The sequence below is a fragment of the Anser anser genome (genome assembly GCF_964211835.1).
Source record: "Anser anser genome assembly, chromosome: 16".
Lineage (NCBI taxonomy): Eukaryota > Metazoa > Chordata > Aves > Anseriformes > Anatidae > Anser > Anser anser.
This window is the reverse complement of record NC_139737.1, coordinates 12844255-12858658: the sequence shown is the minus strand read 5'-3', so window position 1 is coordinate 12858658 and position 14404 is coordinate 12844255. Positions and strand designations below refer to the sequence as shown.

The 14404-nt window shown below is 44.1% G+C and overlaps 1 long non-coding RNA gene across 4 annotated transcripts in view; it reads left to right on the top strand.

Moving 5' to 3' along the window:
- The window catches only part of LOC310882378, a 54059-nt gene extending 51101 nt beyond the window's left edge, over positions 1-2958 (top strand). For all 4 annotated transcript variants that reach the window (XR_014572924.1, XR_014572925.1, XR_014572926.1 and 1 more), the window contains one exon: positions 576-2958. This is a non-coding gene — a long non-coding RNA (uncharacterized lncRNA). The remainder of the gene's footprint in view (positions 1-575) is intronic.
- The last annotated feature ends 11446 nt before the right edge of the window (positions 2959-14404 follow it).

Below are 14404 nucleotides of genomic sequence, written 5' to 3'. Positions count from 1 at the left end.
GTAGGATCATGATTTTTCTCATGCTGTTAGCTGGTACGTAACACACTACATGCAGTCAAATGCCTGGTATGTGATCCTCATAGGGAGGATGCTCTGTTTTGAAGGATGTGGCAGCAACCTGGTGGGAGTGCCTTCCATCTGAATTTTGGATGGCTTTAGGGGAGGCTGTGAAGAGCAAGCTGAGAGATGGAAGTCAATTCCTTCACTCGGGAGCAGGTCTAAATCGTCTGAGTATGTGGAATCACTGCCACCTTTGAGAAAAGCTGGGGGTGTAATTGCAGAACTGAAAAGCCAGCCTGACTTCACGAGATGGGGTTTGGGACTGTGAATTGCAGTCGACACCAAGCTCTGACTCCTATCATTTTAGAGTTGTTTCATGTTTAAACACCGCAATTGCTGTTAAATGTGAGTTCTCTGAGCTTTAATAAAAATAGCATCACATTAACCTAACGAGTTTTTACAGACGAGATTGATAACATTTATTAAAGGGCTTATATAATGCATTTGTCTGCAATAAAGGATGATAGGACTCTATGACCTGAGAGGTCTTTCTACTCCCAGTGTTTCTCTTGCAGGTGGACCAGCCACGAGAGGGCAACAAAGGCTTGTGGGCTGTAAACAGGCTGTAATTAAAAATAAATTAACATATAACCAACCTGTCAGCTCAGGAAAAAATATTGCTACTGTCCACTGGAAGCTGGCGTGACAGCCTCCCTTATCAGCACCTCTTCACAGAGGTGGTGCCTGTGGAGAACGAGGCTGGGTGCTGTCTGGAACTAAGAAGGAAATGGGCATCAGTCATCCTTTTCGTTGCAATAATTACCACTGGGAGCTTTGGAGAGAAATGCAGTCCCTGAAGTTGTCTTCTCCTTTTCAGGGGGTGACCAGAGTAGTGTATCCCAGCTTGTGAGTCACTGCCCTTAGAAAGCAGGAGGGCTAGAGAGTGGAGAGCCATGAAGTGTTTGTGATGATTTCCAGCCTTGTTTTCTCTTTAGTAATAATAATCAAAAGTCAAAAGACGCTTGTAATTGAAAAGAGCCTGACGGTGATGGGAGATTTCGCTGGATGCAGTGGAGCACAGGTCAGTGGTAGCAGTGTGGTTGTGGCTGGACCCTGTAGTATTGCCTCTATAGCAATCATGTAAGGTCTCCCTTCACAAATGCATTGGATGTTTTTGCATCTCTGGAGTCCTTGGAGGTAGCAGTTAAAACAGCTTTCTGCAACTGTTGGTGCTACAATTTCTTTAATCTCTGGATTCGTCTCTTCAGGTTAACATCCATGTAACTTTTGGGTTTTCTTCCCTGGATTCAGGAGCCCCATATAATTTCAGGAATTCCCTCCTATACTTGCCAGCGATTTGTGTGGGCTGCTGTGATATTGCAGTTGTTCCAAATCCCCATACGGGCTGCAGTTGCCAAAGATGTTACCCTGAGGTGCTGGAGGATTTTATGGGGTTTAATCCTATGCATCCTGTTGCCTAGCCTAAGCGCTGGAGAAGTGGTCAAAACTTGCCTCTGCTGTGCTAAAATACTCATTGCTAAGGCATGCACTGCTACTGAGAGTTTGTGGCTTGCATCTTGCATTTTTCTCTGGTGTGTTTTGTTGTTGTTTGCTTGGGTCCCCCCCCCCCTTTTTTTTTCTTTTCATGGAGCTCAAATGATTATCTCCCTTTGAATTTCATCAGCAGTTAATGTACAAGGATTGCCCCACAGTCTAACCACCTAACAGCTCCTTGCTCGTTGGTAGCTAGAGTAGTGGCATGAGGCAGGTCAGAGGGTTCCTTAATGGACTTAAAATCCATTTTTTGTCAGAACTGAATAAAATGTACGTTAACATAAAATCACTGGAACAGCCTCGTAAGGGCCGTGGTAGAATCCCCATCACTGAAAGCTTTCAAGATGCAATGGGACAGAGCTCTGGAGAATCTCGTCTAGGCTTCTTTTTCCCACAAAAGATTGGACTTGATGATCTTTTGAGGTCCTTCCAACCTGGGCTGTCCTGTGGGAGAAAGGAGGAAGATTGTAGGGAAAGGGAGGACAAAGAAAGGGTGCAGAGGGGGAAAGGTGGGGACTGTTGCTTGGGAAAATGGGGAAAGTAGCTGGAAAAGAGGTGGTGGAAAGTTTATGCATCACGTGGTGAACACTTTTCTGTCCTTGGTGGTCCAATGATGAGCAAAGTATCTGTAAATATTTAATATGGAGGGTCCGGAGGGGAAATTTTCTGCAGCCTGTTTGTCTGGGGCAGTATTTGACCCTCTCCTAACGCAGTATGAATGCAGACAGCGTACTGTCAGTCAGCTACCCGCGGCCAGCAGGGAAAGGACGTGACGAGGATTGTAACTGCAAAAGCTAAAGATGAAAAACTACTACTTCCACAGACTTGGAAATAAAAGCTTCATGTGGCGTTTTTTATTTCCTTGTGCTGTGTCTTTGTTTTTAGAGGGGGAGAGAAGAACAAGGTTATTTGTGAAGGTGTTAAGCAACTGAAAAATCTCTGACTTGGAGTTGCTGCTAGTTTCTTCTCATTTTGTTTTTTTGACCCTGACACATTCCTCTCCAGCATCTTCATAGGCTAAGGAATAAAACATGACATAACTAAGATGTACAGTGTGCTTTTTGGCTAAACCGCGGGGCTGGCAAAACATTACCATCATTTTTCTGGCTTTTATTTGAAATCATAAAGAGTTAAGCGCATCAGTTTGCTGTGGTTATTTTTTCCTTCCTTTCCCTGAATAAAAAATGAAGGAAGAGCTTGGCAGTTAATTTAATAGTTTGTTGGGAAAATATACTGATCTATGACATCATTAATTGAAATGAAGGGCAGAGAACACTCAGAGCTGCAGGAAAAAAATATAAAGGAATGTTTGGCAAATGACATAAAATAAAAAATGAGATCTTGGGGCTCAAAGTTACTACTAAGATAGTTTTCCAAGACTGTTCAGTGCTGAATGTGAAGGGGCAGGAAGCAGAACAACAGGAAGGGCTTTGGTAGAGGTTCTGATTTTGAGGTTTATTTTTTTTTCCACAGAATATCACAAATTAATAGATATTTGTCAGTTAATATTCACAGAACCCTTTCAAAGTAGCAGCCTTTCCCTGTTTTAAGGATTACGCAGTAGTTGCTGAGCCAGTTCCAAATGCAAGCATTTATTAAGGTAGACACTAAATCCATATGTAGATACTCAATATCTATTTTCAGTATTTTACCTTCGAAGAATGACTGCAAATAAATGATAAAAGGTATCTGCAGGTGGCTGGGATGGTTCTTTGAGCATAGCTTTAGACATGTCTGAGGACCTCAGGTGCAAGATAGACCATGATGGGCTCATTTATTATAAATCACATCTGACTAATAGTACTGTAAATCCAAAGTGCTGCTGTTAAAGCTGGCTTATTCATCTTCACTTCTTTTGGTTATTCTTAATGGTGCTATAGGACTAAATAGAGAGTTCTGTGGTTTCACAGTACCTGCAGCCATGTAACAGTTCTTGTTTTTCCATTAAACATCGTGGAAGAAGGTAGCATCTACCCTTAAGACTTGGTGTCATTTTCGTGAGTGGTATCTGAGCTCAGGGAGAGAGGGAGGAATATTCACGTGGTGTGAAGGTGAAACACGTCCCCATGGGCCAGCAGCCCGGAGCATTTGTTGGAGGTTTAACATCGCTGCCTGCGAGCTGAGTGCTGCGACCAGAGGGGCTGCTTGGGGGAACCAGGTTCCGCGATCGTGTTCCCAACTCTTCTGACTTTGAGGGCTTTATTGTCCCACTTCAGCGATTACTGGCGATGCTAGATGTCTCAATTTGTTTTGATAAGTACTGTGCCTCATACTTCAGTGGCACTTCTTGTCTAAAGGCACCTGTACCTGGGCAGTAGCACATGAACGGCTCTTGTGTGCAGCCTGTGCCTTGCAGACAGGGTTAATGCCTACCAAGAGTAGATGGAGACAGATGTCTAGGAAACATAATTGTACACCTGTGTATCTTTTTCAGAAGATACTCTCCTTTGAAATTTAAAACTTTAAGGGGTAGGATGTTAGCACAGAAATTAATTTTTAGACATCAGTGCTATCTGGTTAGAGTAATTGCTTATTATCTACTTCCCTGGGGTTTTAAGCTCTTGGAAATGACTATTTGCATCTCTGTGCGTGCTTAAAGGAAGGAGAAAATTGCACTCTATCATTTCAAGGCTCTATTCTGGCTCTCTGATATGCTAGGAGGAAAAAAGAATTTAGAAAAATCTTTCTCCTGACCCATCTGTTCCAAGGAGTAGCAGAGTCTGACAAATTTCTTTGACTGGTGGGGATGGTAGCTAGTGGACTATGAGATTTGCCATTATACCTGGCCTATCTTGGCTAAGCCCTGCTGGCAGCCCGAAATGATCCCCATGAGCCCTACTAATACGTTTAATACGTTAAAAGTTTTTTTTTTTTTTTTTTTATATAAAAGGCAGATCAAATCATCATGCAGGTACTGTGGAAACTTGTCTCATCAGAAACCCAAGACAGGCAGAGAAATCTAAATTAGGAGCAAGCATTAGGCCTCTGGATAGGAAGGTGATGGTTCTCCTTGTGTCATCAGCAACTCAAATTTGCAGCGGGTAGTTGGAAGAGAGTATGAGATCCTGTTTGTGTATATCCCAGCCCTGGTGTCAACCGGGCTTTCAAGCCTTATGCCCAACAGGTGGGTGGCTTCTGGTGGCTGTGTGGGAGCTGGGTTACAAAAAGAAGATGGCTCAGACCATTACCACCAGGCGCTCTCAATGGAAGAAAGTGGAGGATAAGGGTTAGTCTCAAGAATTGTTTGCTGAGAGTGCTGATAGAGACCAGAAGCAGGGTCAGGACCTGAAGTGCCATCCAAATGGATAAGTCAGAGAGATAAAAGTGTCAGCTGGGGAACCTGAGCACACAGAGGGAGAAACCGCCCCCAGATCACACGTGGAGTCTGCGATGTAGGGAAGGGATCAGGATCTGCATCAGGATCCACCAGCTATCCAAGGCAAGCCATGCCCCGGGCTCACCATGCTTACTGCAGGGCGTGCATCCTGGGACATGAGGTTGGGAGTGATGTGGGACACAAACCCTGTTGTTTCCTCCTGTGTTGCACTTTCAAGGTCGGAATCCAGCATCGTTTGTGGTCTCTGATTTTTAATGTTGTTTAAGCAATGATTTAAGCACGGTGCAGGTTTGTGGGCTGGAGCCCCACTGGAGTGTGGGTAATAGAGAAGTTTTTGTCTTTCTTTTTGTCTATTTATTTGTTTCTCAGTCTAGAGTAAACACTGCTATAAAATATGCTGATGTAAAACAACTGCAAATTGAGGCATTATTTCATGGTATTTGTACCACAATTTTATTGCATTCATAGTTATTTACAGTATGTAAATAAGCTTCGCAGTGTAGAAAAATGTTCTGCTATAACTCAGTCGGTTGAGCATTTTTAAAAAAAAGAGGGGGGGGGAATCAACCCAAACCCTTAGATGCAAGTAGCAAAACAAGATTATGGACAATATTATGGATGTCTTTTTTGTTACGGGATTAGGTCTGTTTGAAAATAGTACCCATTTCCTGAAACGCTGAAATTTGTGTACTTCAACTACCTGCATTGTGTTATAAATCCATAATGACTATTTTCCATCAAATATTGTGTTACAATTTGAATTATTAAATGCTAAATGGCTGCGTATAGATTGCAAAGCAATGAGAATTTCCTTCCAGTTGAAAGAGAGACCTAGTGTGGGTAAGAATATAGCTTTTGATGAGCATTGCAGCATCTGTAGACTCAAGCAATTATATGCAGATGGTGCACAGGCAGTACAAAGATAAATGCAAGGTCCTTTTAAATCCTGCTTGCAGTATTCCCTACATGAATATGGACTGCGGTGTGATTGTCTGGCTTTCTTAAGGCTTAATTTTCATCCCACTGAATGTAATGGCAAAACATCTATTAATTTCAGTGGCAGCAGGGCAGGGTACTTTGGCTCTAGCAGTCTAAAAAAATTGTGGAGAGAGAGGTAGCAAACTACTTTGGCAGAAGAATATTGCTTGGGTGGCTGTAGTTTGAAGAGACTGTTCAAACAGGGAAGAGGCTTCTGTGTTAGCCCTTGTGCTTTGTATTAGCAAGTTGGGCGTATTTCCAGGACCATGATCTAGGCTACTGTTAAGCTTTTCTTTTTCTCTGCAGAAATCATGATGTTTCACAAATATAGCATGAAAAGAAGCCATTGTAATGCAGCAGAAATGAGAGATCCATTCTGGCTGACCCGACTAAGGGAGAGTTTTGAAAACTAGGTGAAGTTTGTTTGATGGATCCAGTGCATCTACTGCCAATAACGGACCAGGGACCTCCAGGAGGTCTGTCCTGCACAGCCATATGTGTTTGGGGGAGCAAGTGGCCAACCTGGAAAAGGATGAATGGTGTGTCCTGCAGCTCCATGTGTGTTCTGAGGTTGCAGGAGAGTGAAACAGCTGCTGTATGGGATCTGTGGGCAGTCATAAGAGTGTGTTTAAGGAAAGCAAAGTAGCACGCCAGGCTGTCGTGGGAGATGCTAGATATCCTTCTGGGGTATCCTCCAGCCACTGCGTGTTTCGTGTGCTCTGCAGGGGTACAGGCAGGATGTGGTTGCTGTTGAACATGAGCACAACACCATCCTGCATGAACTTTCAGCTTCCCTGCAAAATATTTAGAAAACCAAACAAATCCCTTTTGTCAAATTTAATAAGTAGCCACGGTATGGAGATGGCTCTTTTTGCCACCTCTCCTTTCCATTTCTCTCTGCCTTGCCTGCAGAGCTGACCCAGCATGCCAGGAGCGTGCTGGAAGCTGTGCTGTCTTGGAGGGACTTTGAGCCGATAAATCTCCTTTTTGACCAGCAGCTTTCCCACTGCTTTGCCCACCGGCTGGATGAGCGCACCTGAGCGCAGCGTGCTGTCATGCTGGTGGTTCTGGCTGGGAGTTTGGCACCTGAAGGTCATTCCCTTGGAAACGGAAAACCTTGAGGGCCTGAAAGGTAGCAAGAGCAAATGTGCTTAAAATTCAGCAGGGAGAGCAGGTGGAGATGGCTCTAGGGTCCCCAAGGGCTGGGAGGGTCTGCCCCGTTGTTCTTGTTTTAGTCCTTGCTATCCTTCTCCCCTAGCTTCTGCTTTCAAGCCCTTTGTGAAGTGCACAAGATGCTCCAGTGGCTGTGCCGTGCCCTAGGACAGTGCCAAATGTCTTACACCAACTCTGCTTCTGAACTTGGCTTCTAATGCGTGGAGGTGGGTGACCTGTGATGTATTCATGCTGATGTCTTGAAAACAAATATATATATATTTTTAATGAAATCCTTCTGGATAAAAAATATGGAAACTAAAGAGCCTAGCCCTGAAACCAGCTTCCTAGCCCCTCGTTAGACTTGTCACCGCAGCAATGCAGAGAAGAGTTTGAAGTGGTTTGGAGGCAGCCTTTGAAGTGCAGAAGGAAGCAAAGCCATTCCTTCGTTAATATTTTTTCATGTGGCACCTAAATGGCCAGCTGCAGGGCTACGTTTCCTTTCACCCTCAACTGCTTTCTTCAAATGCCTTATTTTCTTCCTTTCCCTGGTTCCCAAGAGTCAGGGAATGCACCCTCATTCCAAACCCAGTGTGCTGGGCTCTTAATTGGTACCAGAAAATAAAAAAGCAGAGTAAGACGAGCTCTATCCAGGGTGTTTCTCTTTGTGTTTTCAGTGGTTGTCATGATCAGACCCCCAGTAATGTTCAGTAATGAATCAGAACCTTGCAGACGTGAAATAAATTAGACTTGTGAAAAGAACTTTGCCATAGAAGCAACATAAACTTTGCTATATTACCCTGAGGTGCCCGGTAATTGCTGTTGATTGTGGGGGGAAAGTCATCCAGAGGAGAAATGCAATTTGTTGCTGTGGCTACTAGCTCACAGATTTATTATCTCTCCTCTTTCTCCCTGAGTGTTGTAAAATACACCACAAATTCAGCAGCTTCAATGGATTCTTTTTCTTTAGTGGCTGTTTTTTGTGTGTGTATTTTAGAGTAAATTCTGTCTGCAGATCCACGGCACTGGTGAGCGCAGCATCACTGTGGGCTTGTGCTGTCATCGCTCAGTGCTTGGTGCTGGCATCTGTCAAATGCAAAGGGACTTTGGTCCTTGTCCCAACATTGGTGCCAGCGCTGGTGTAGCCAGGGGCTGGCGAAGCAAGTGTCCCTGGAAGCCAGCCCTGTGCCGACCTCTTCCCTCCTGGGAGAAAAGCACTGATGCTGCCTTGTGTCCCCTTCCCAGTGCTGAGGCTGCCAGGGGCGGGTGGGTGCTGAGGAGCAGGCTGGGTGCCCTGGCTGGGTTTAGGTCCATCTCTGCTATGCCTCCTGCACCTCTCAGTTTCCCTCCCAAAAGGCTTCTGGATGATCTCCTTGACCTGCTTTCTGGCTGGCTGGGGAATACCTCCTGTGACTCTTCATCGCCAGGGAGAGAAAGGGATAGGAGCAGACGTAGGAGTCGTTTCCAGCAGTCTCCTGCAGGCAGAAGGGGAGCGTTCCTGGTTGGTGGGACTGAAGCAGCCATTCCTCTCTTCCTACCAGCGGCTCCTCTCATCTTCCTAATGTCACGTTACATTTTCTGGAGCGAGAACCACTGTACACAGTGGCATCCCACACCGGTGAAAGGGACCCACTGCAGCCCAGGCTTTGCCACTCAAACACTAAGTTTGGTCATAGCAAGAGAGAATTTTCAAATTTTCAGAAAAAGGTGATTATTTCATTTTGCATACTTTTATACTTTGTGTGTGTATATGAATATATTTCAAAAATAAATTACACGTGCTCTATATTTTAGGCATATAAAACTGGGAAGGCAGCATGAGACAGGGAATGTTCTTCCAGTGTGGGACAGCAGCATGTAGCACCAAGGAGACAAGGGGAGCCATTCCTTGCAGGATTTCCTTGCCAGGGAAGTCCCAGGGCTGCTTCTCCTGTTCCTCACTGGGATTTCTGGGTGCTCCTTGGTGAGCCCTTTCAGCCCCTGTAAGGCTGAGGAGGGTGACAGCACTGTTCCTTCGTGTGCCGCGAGGTGGCCAGGTGTTGCTGTGATGGAGTTAAAGGTGACAGATGGGCCATTATGGATGTTATTGCTTTTCTTTAATCTCATAAAATCATCTCTGGTGTCAGAAGATGACAGCAGTGTATTTCTCCTCTTCCTTCATCTGGATCTGCTTTCCACTGTTATGATTTTGCTTTTCATGGGGTGAATCTGAACACGTCCCAAAGATATGGCCCACAGGATGGAGTCTTGTAGAAAACACGGCACAGAAGCTGTCATACCAGGAATGAGAGCTAATGCATCAAGAGAGCATACTGTTTTCTTCAGAGTCCAATTTGTAGCACAGCAAACAGGGAGAAGATGCTGTAGGCTCTTGCATGGTCTGGGAGTTGGGAAGTCTTAGAGATCTCCTTGCCAGGAGCCTGGGAAACTGGCTCTTGATGCAGGAGCCCCCTTGGGTCTGAGACTTCTAAGAGATTCTCACTGCTTTAGTAGTTAAACTCCCAAGTATAATATCTTGACTAAACTTCCTGAATTATAGTTTTATTAAATGTAATTTCTTTATTTCCCACCCTTCATTATGGAAGAGAGTTTTTGGTTAGGTTGCCTTTGGAAGAGAAATCCAGTAGGCTGCAGGGAACAGCAAAAATGCTTCTCATGGCAGCTGCATAACTTGGCTGGAGATATGGGAAACAAATCTTTCCTGGATAATGCACCTAACTTTCCCTTTATTGCATGTGAGCACTGGGTTCTTGTCAAAACATCCTTCATCTTCATCTGTCAAAAGCAGAGGCTAAAATCCCCCTGCTTGCCACTGTCTCATGCTGTTTGCCTGTTGTTTCTTTATGGTTTCTTACTGTTTCCTGCCTTGTGGATCCCAGCCTGAGTATACATCTGTTTTCAGGCAAGTCACGTTTGTTGTATCGTATCAGCCACTCTGTGACCTCTGTCTCCCAGCCTAATGCTTTCATCCTCAGTCCTGTTGCTTTGTGCAGCTCCCGGTCAGGTCAAGATGTGCCATTTCCAGCACTGCAAACAATGAAGCTTTTGTCTTTTTGCAGCCCACTCAGCACTGTGGCTGCGTGCTCCTCCTGGAGAGCCAGGCTTTTGTTATTTCACTAACCATGGGGCTGGGTTTTTCCAAATGATTCAGATTTTGAACCGGTCAGGCAGCAAGAGAAATGCCAGTTTGTTGAATGTGCTTCACCTGTTAACTCCCTACGACAAACTTTATAGACAGGTTTCCAAACACCGGGAGCACAAGGGAAGTTTAAATGTGTAGATTTTTTTATATACATGAAATATGATGGTGATTTGCTCTGGTATCTTCATGGCAGCATGAACTTTTCTGCAAATGCATTATAGCCACTGAGTGCTGTATACTTGCGGAAACATGAGTGTTGATATGAGGCAGGGAATGGCTCTGCCACCCACAGCCAACATGGCACGTTGACTCATGCATGGGAAGTTCACGTGAGCCAGAAAAATGGTCATCATCACGGTTCACTAATTATCCCAATTACTGGGAAGCTTCCTGATTCAGCGCCAGCTTTTCAGCTTGCTCCCTGATCCCTGTTTAATGATGGTGTGCTCCCGTAGTTAATTTTATATTTATGGCCCCTGCCATCATATTCCTTGGGTCTGTTAAATTTTACGTACTCTCAAACTGTTGGGTTCATGGTGGCCTGCGTGTTACTCTCGTGGTTGTGTACAACTGTATAGTTGGGTACTGAAACTGGAACCATCCAAGGATGCTAGGTTCTTACAGAAAAAGATCATGAAACGTAAAACTCTTGGTATAAAAACTTGAAAGTTGGCAAACATGGGAGGTGTCTTAGGACTTCCCCCCCTCTCAAGAATTAGTGTCTAGTTCTGGTTTAGGAAAATGCTCTTAAAGGTTACATAAAAATCTTTTTCAACCACTTAAAATAGGCATTATTTTTTGTAGGAACTCAGTGTAAAAATCTGTGCATTTTGTCAGCAACCTGGGATCTTTTAGATTCTTGTTTGGCTCATAGTTTTTGTCAGATACTAAGTTTAGCTTTTTAAAACAGTGATGACATGCTATAATTTATGTATGGTCATGACCAAATACTATTTAAGTTGCAGTGGTTGTAAATTCTTATTTAATGTATATAAAAACAATGGCTTTTGTCTCGGGTCTTGATAGGTTCATAGGAAGAATTGCTGTTATAATTAAAATGAAGGCATTTTTTTCTATTCCAAATGAAGTTATTAGTTCAGTAATAGGTTTTTAGGAGAAACAGAGATTACTGTTATAAGCTGGACTAATATCTTGTATAACAGAAGTCATAGGATTTCACTCGGTGTTATATCTATCCCAATAACTTCTGGTTGACCTGGAATGAAAATGTGTGTATGTCTATATAAAATTCAATCTTCTTTGAAAGATATGAAGTGATGGAAAACCTACCACATCCCTCAGCAATCTGTTCCAATTTGTAAAAATAAGTTCTCCTAACTCTTCTTCCAACCTTCATTCAGATAAGGTTGGAGCCATTTAAACTGCCTGACTCATCACTCCTTTGCCTGAAAGTGTTTTGTAGTTGCCAGCACTTCCAGCTGCTGTTCAGGTCGCTCTTATACTTAATTTCAAGTGTTCTCTGGAACGTCTCATTCTCTGTACAGCCTCTGGGGTTTTGTCATATTTGAAAAAATCAAAGAGTATTCGATTAGATTCACTAACAAAGAAAACGTCATACAAGAAAACAGAGGACATCTCAGCAACTATCTGAAGGTAGAAAAACGCCAACTAACCCTGAACACTGCCGGTGAGACGAGTAGCAGAAGTGCTGCTCGTGACTGTGATTTTCCAACTGTAAATAAGAGTTGCTTTTGGAGGCCATGCCTGATTAATCCCAGCATCTCGAGCTGTGCCTCGGTGCCTCCATCGGGGAGGCTGCCCTGGTTCCTGGCTGCTTGCAGGCTGCTCTCTGCACCGCGGTGTTCCCCGGAGTCAGGAGGGGAAACTGTTGGCATTGGTATTACTGAAGTTGCACTGCACTGCGCTTCACACAGCTCCTGAGGCTGACCCCACCAACATCAGCATCACGCCTTCAACTGCCGCGGTGCCGGCATGCCTGCTCTCAGTTTGCCCTGCTACCCCTCGAAAGCAGAGCTAGGTCACTTCATTTTATTGCACTCAACATTTTGCTCTGCACTTTTCACTTCCTTCTGATTCTCTCCACTTTTCATCTTTGCTTTGCTTCCAGGCCCTCCCCCTCTAGCCCTACACTTCTACTTATCCCTTATCCTCGTGCTCATGCTAGCTGTCCTTTGCCTTATTTTTCTCATAGTTCAATGTTTCCTTGTACATCTGTATCAGGTGATCTGTGCCTGCCTTATGCCTCCAGGCACTTCCATCAGCGCAGTTTCTGAAAATTTTGTTGATGCTTCGATTGAGTTACCCAGCTGATGTGGGAGCTCGCTACATGAATTTCTTGTGTCTTTTCTTGGCTGGTCGCATTTTTTTTGCTAAGCGTGTAGGGAAAACAAAAAAATTGTTACATGGCACAGGTGTCAGTTTGTTTAGTCGTCTTCTACCTGGCTTTACCAATCTCTGTGTTGGCCGATGACCATGATAACAACATCTGCCTGATTCTAAAGCTGAGCATGTTATGATCTGAAAACCTGGGTATATGGCTTAACAAAATTTTAAAATGCTATTTTGTGTGTTTGAAGCAAAGTGTTTTTTTCCTCGAGCACTACAATTCTAGAACTAGAAAAACCCATCAATAAAATATTTAAACCCATAAATTATGTTGCTACCGAAATTGGTAGCCACTGCTGCTGCATCCACATGAATTGCAGAGCAGCGATGCTTGCGTTAGTTGACGCAAGACCTGCCCAATACCACATCTGCCAAAATTCAAACAACGCTCTTATTTAACAATATGGAACTGTCAAGGGATGTGCTGATGGAGCTTGCAGGCTCTGCATAATGTGACCCTGGAGTCTGATGGGCTCCCAAAGAGCCAGACCTGCTGTAGAGGTTCGGTGGCCCTCCAGGGATGATCGTCGCGAGGAGCGCTGCCTGCAGCCACAGCGTGGTGATGCCTGCAAGATCCCCGTGGTTGCAAGGCTAAATGCAGTTCTGGAGAGGAGGCGAGTGCTGGTGTTTGGCCGTCACCACTGAAGCTGATGGCATCCCTTGAGCTTCAGTATTTAAACGGCTGCTGAAGTATTTTATTGTACTTCTCTGCATCTCTCAGTAAAATAGAGCTGAGACTCGGACTCCCTTGAAGATCCCAGCCTTTGGCTATGCAGTCCTGAAGCGCTCTCCTGTTGATGGAAGTCAACAACAATAATGTTAGAGAATTCAGTGGAGATGCAGCTGCTGAAAATAAGCAGGGGAAGTCAGCACGGGATAAAGATTTAAGGAGGACTTGCTCATTTCAAGTGATAGACTGCTGCATCTCTGGGATTGTGCCATCCCAAGGTACAGTAAAGACTGACTCTGCAGAAGCAGCCATGATGGATGATAATGAATGCTTCTTTGCATAAGGTTTTCATTTTCTAGAGAGAAACATTTATTATTGTGAGTGATAGTGTGGCCTTTGATTTTTCACCTGTTATTTGCTAATCCACTGACAGATCTTAACGCTTCAATTCCTAGCTGTTCTTAATTATCTAAAAGTTCCTCTTCAAAGATGACTGGCATTTGGACAGGTTGGACATCCTGGCCCACCAGATGTGCTGGAAATCTGTTTCAAAGGGAAAAGCAGAAGAAAAGCAGGGAAGGCAGCTTTCAGGTGATGTGGAGTCACTTCCTTTGGACCTTGATGCCAACGTCACCTTTGCCTTTGTTGTTGCAGTCCCCTGGGGCTTGCTGGTGCTGCTGAGATCAGCACGATTCCTGCAAGACCACAGTTAAGCCAGGGCAGGTTCTTGGGCACTTGAGTGGAGGAACTTGGTTCTGGTCTTTGTCTAAAACCCATCTTTTTCAAAGAGACTTTGGTGGCAGCTCCAAAGCTATGGTGTTGCCATCTCAGGAAAGGAAGGGGGGAAATAACCCCCCACTGAATCATAATCTTTAAATCACAAGATTTGGAAAACAAACAAAATATGATGAATTTTTATTCTGTCATTTGGCTTTAATCTTCTTACTCTTGTGTGAGATTATTCTTCCATCTGAAATTAACCTTAACTGCACGTTCCTCTGACGGAGATAAGGATAATCCTTTCTGAGGGGAGTTACTGCACATTAATTGCCTGTCTTCACTCTTTTCCTTCATTTTTTTTTCTCTATGTTCACCTATCTTTTTCGTGGTGCAGAGACCTGCACTGGAGCTACAAAATGTGTCTGCAGAAAATTACCAAAAAAAAAAAAATAGTATAACTACTTCCCACATATTTTCTGATTAT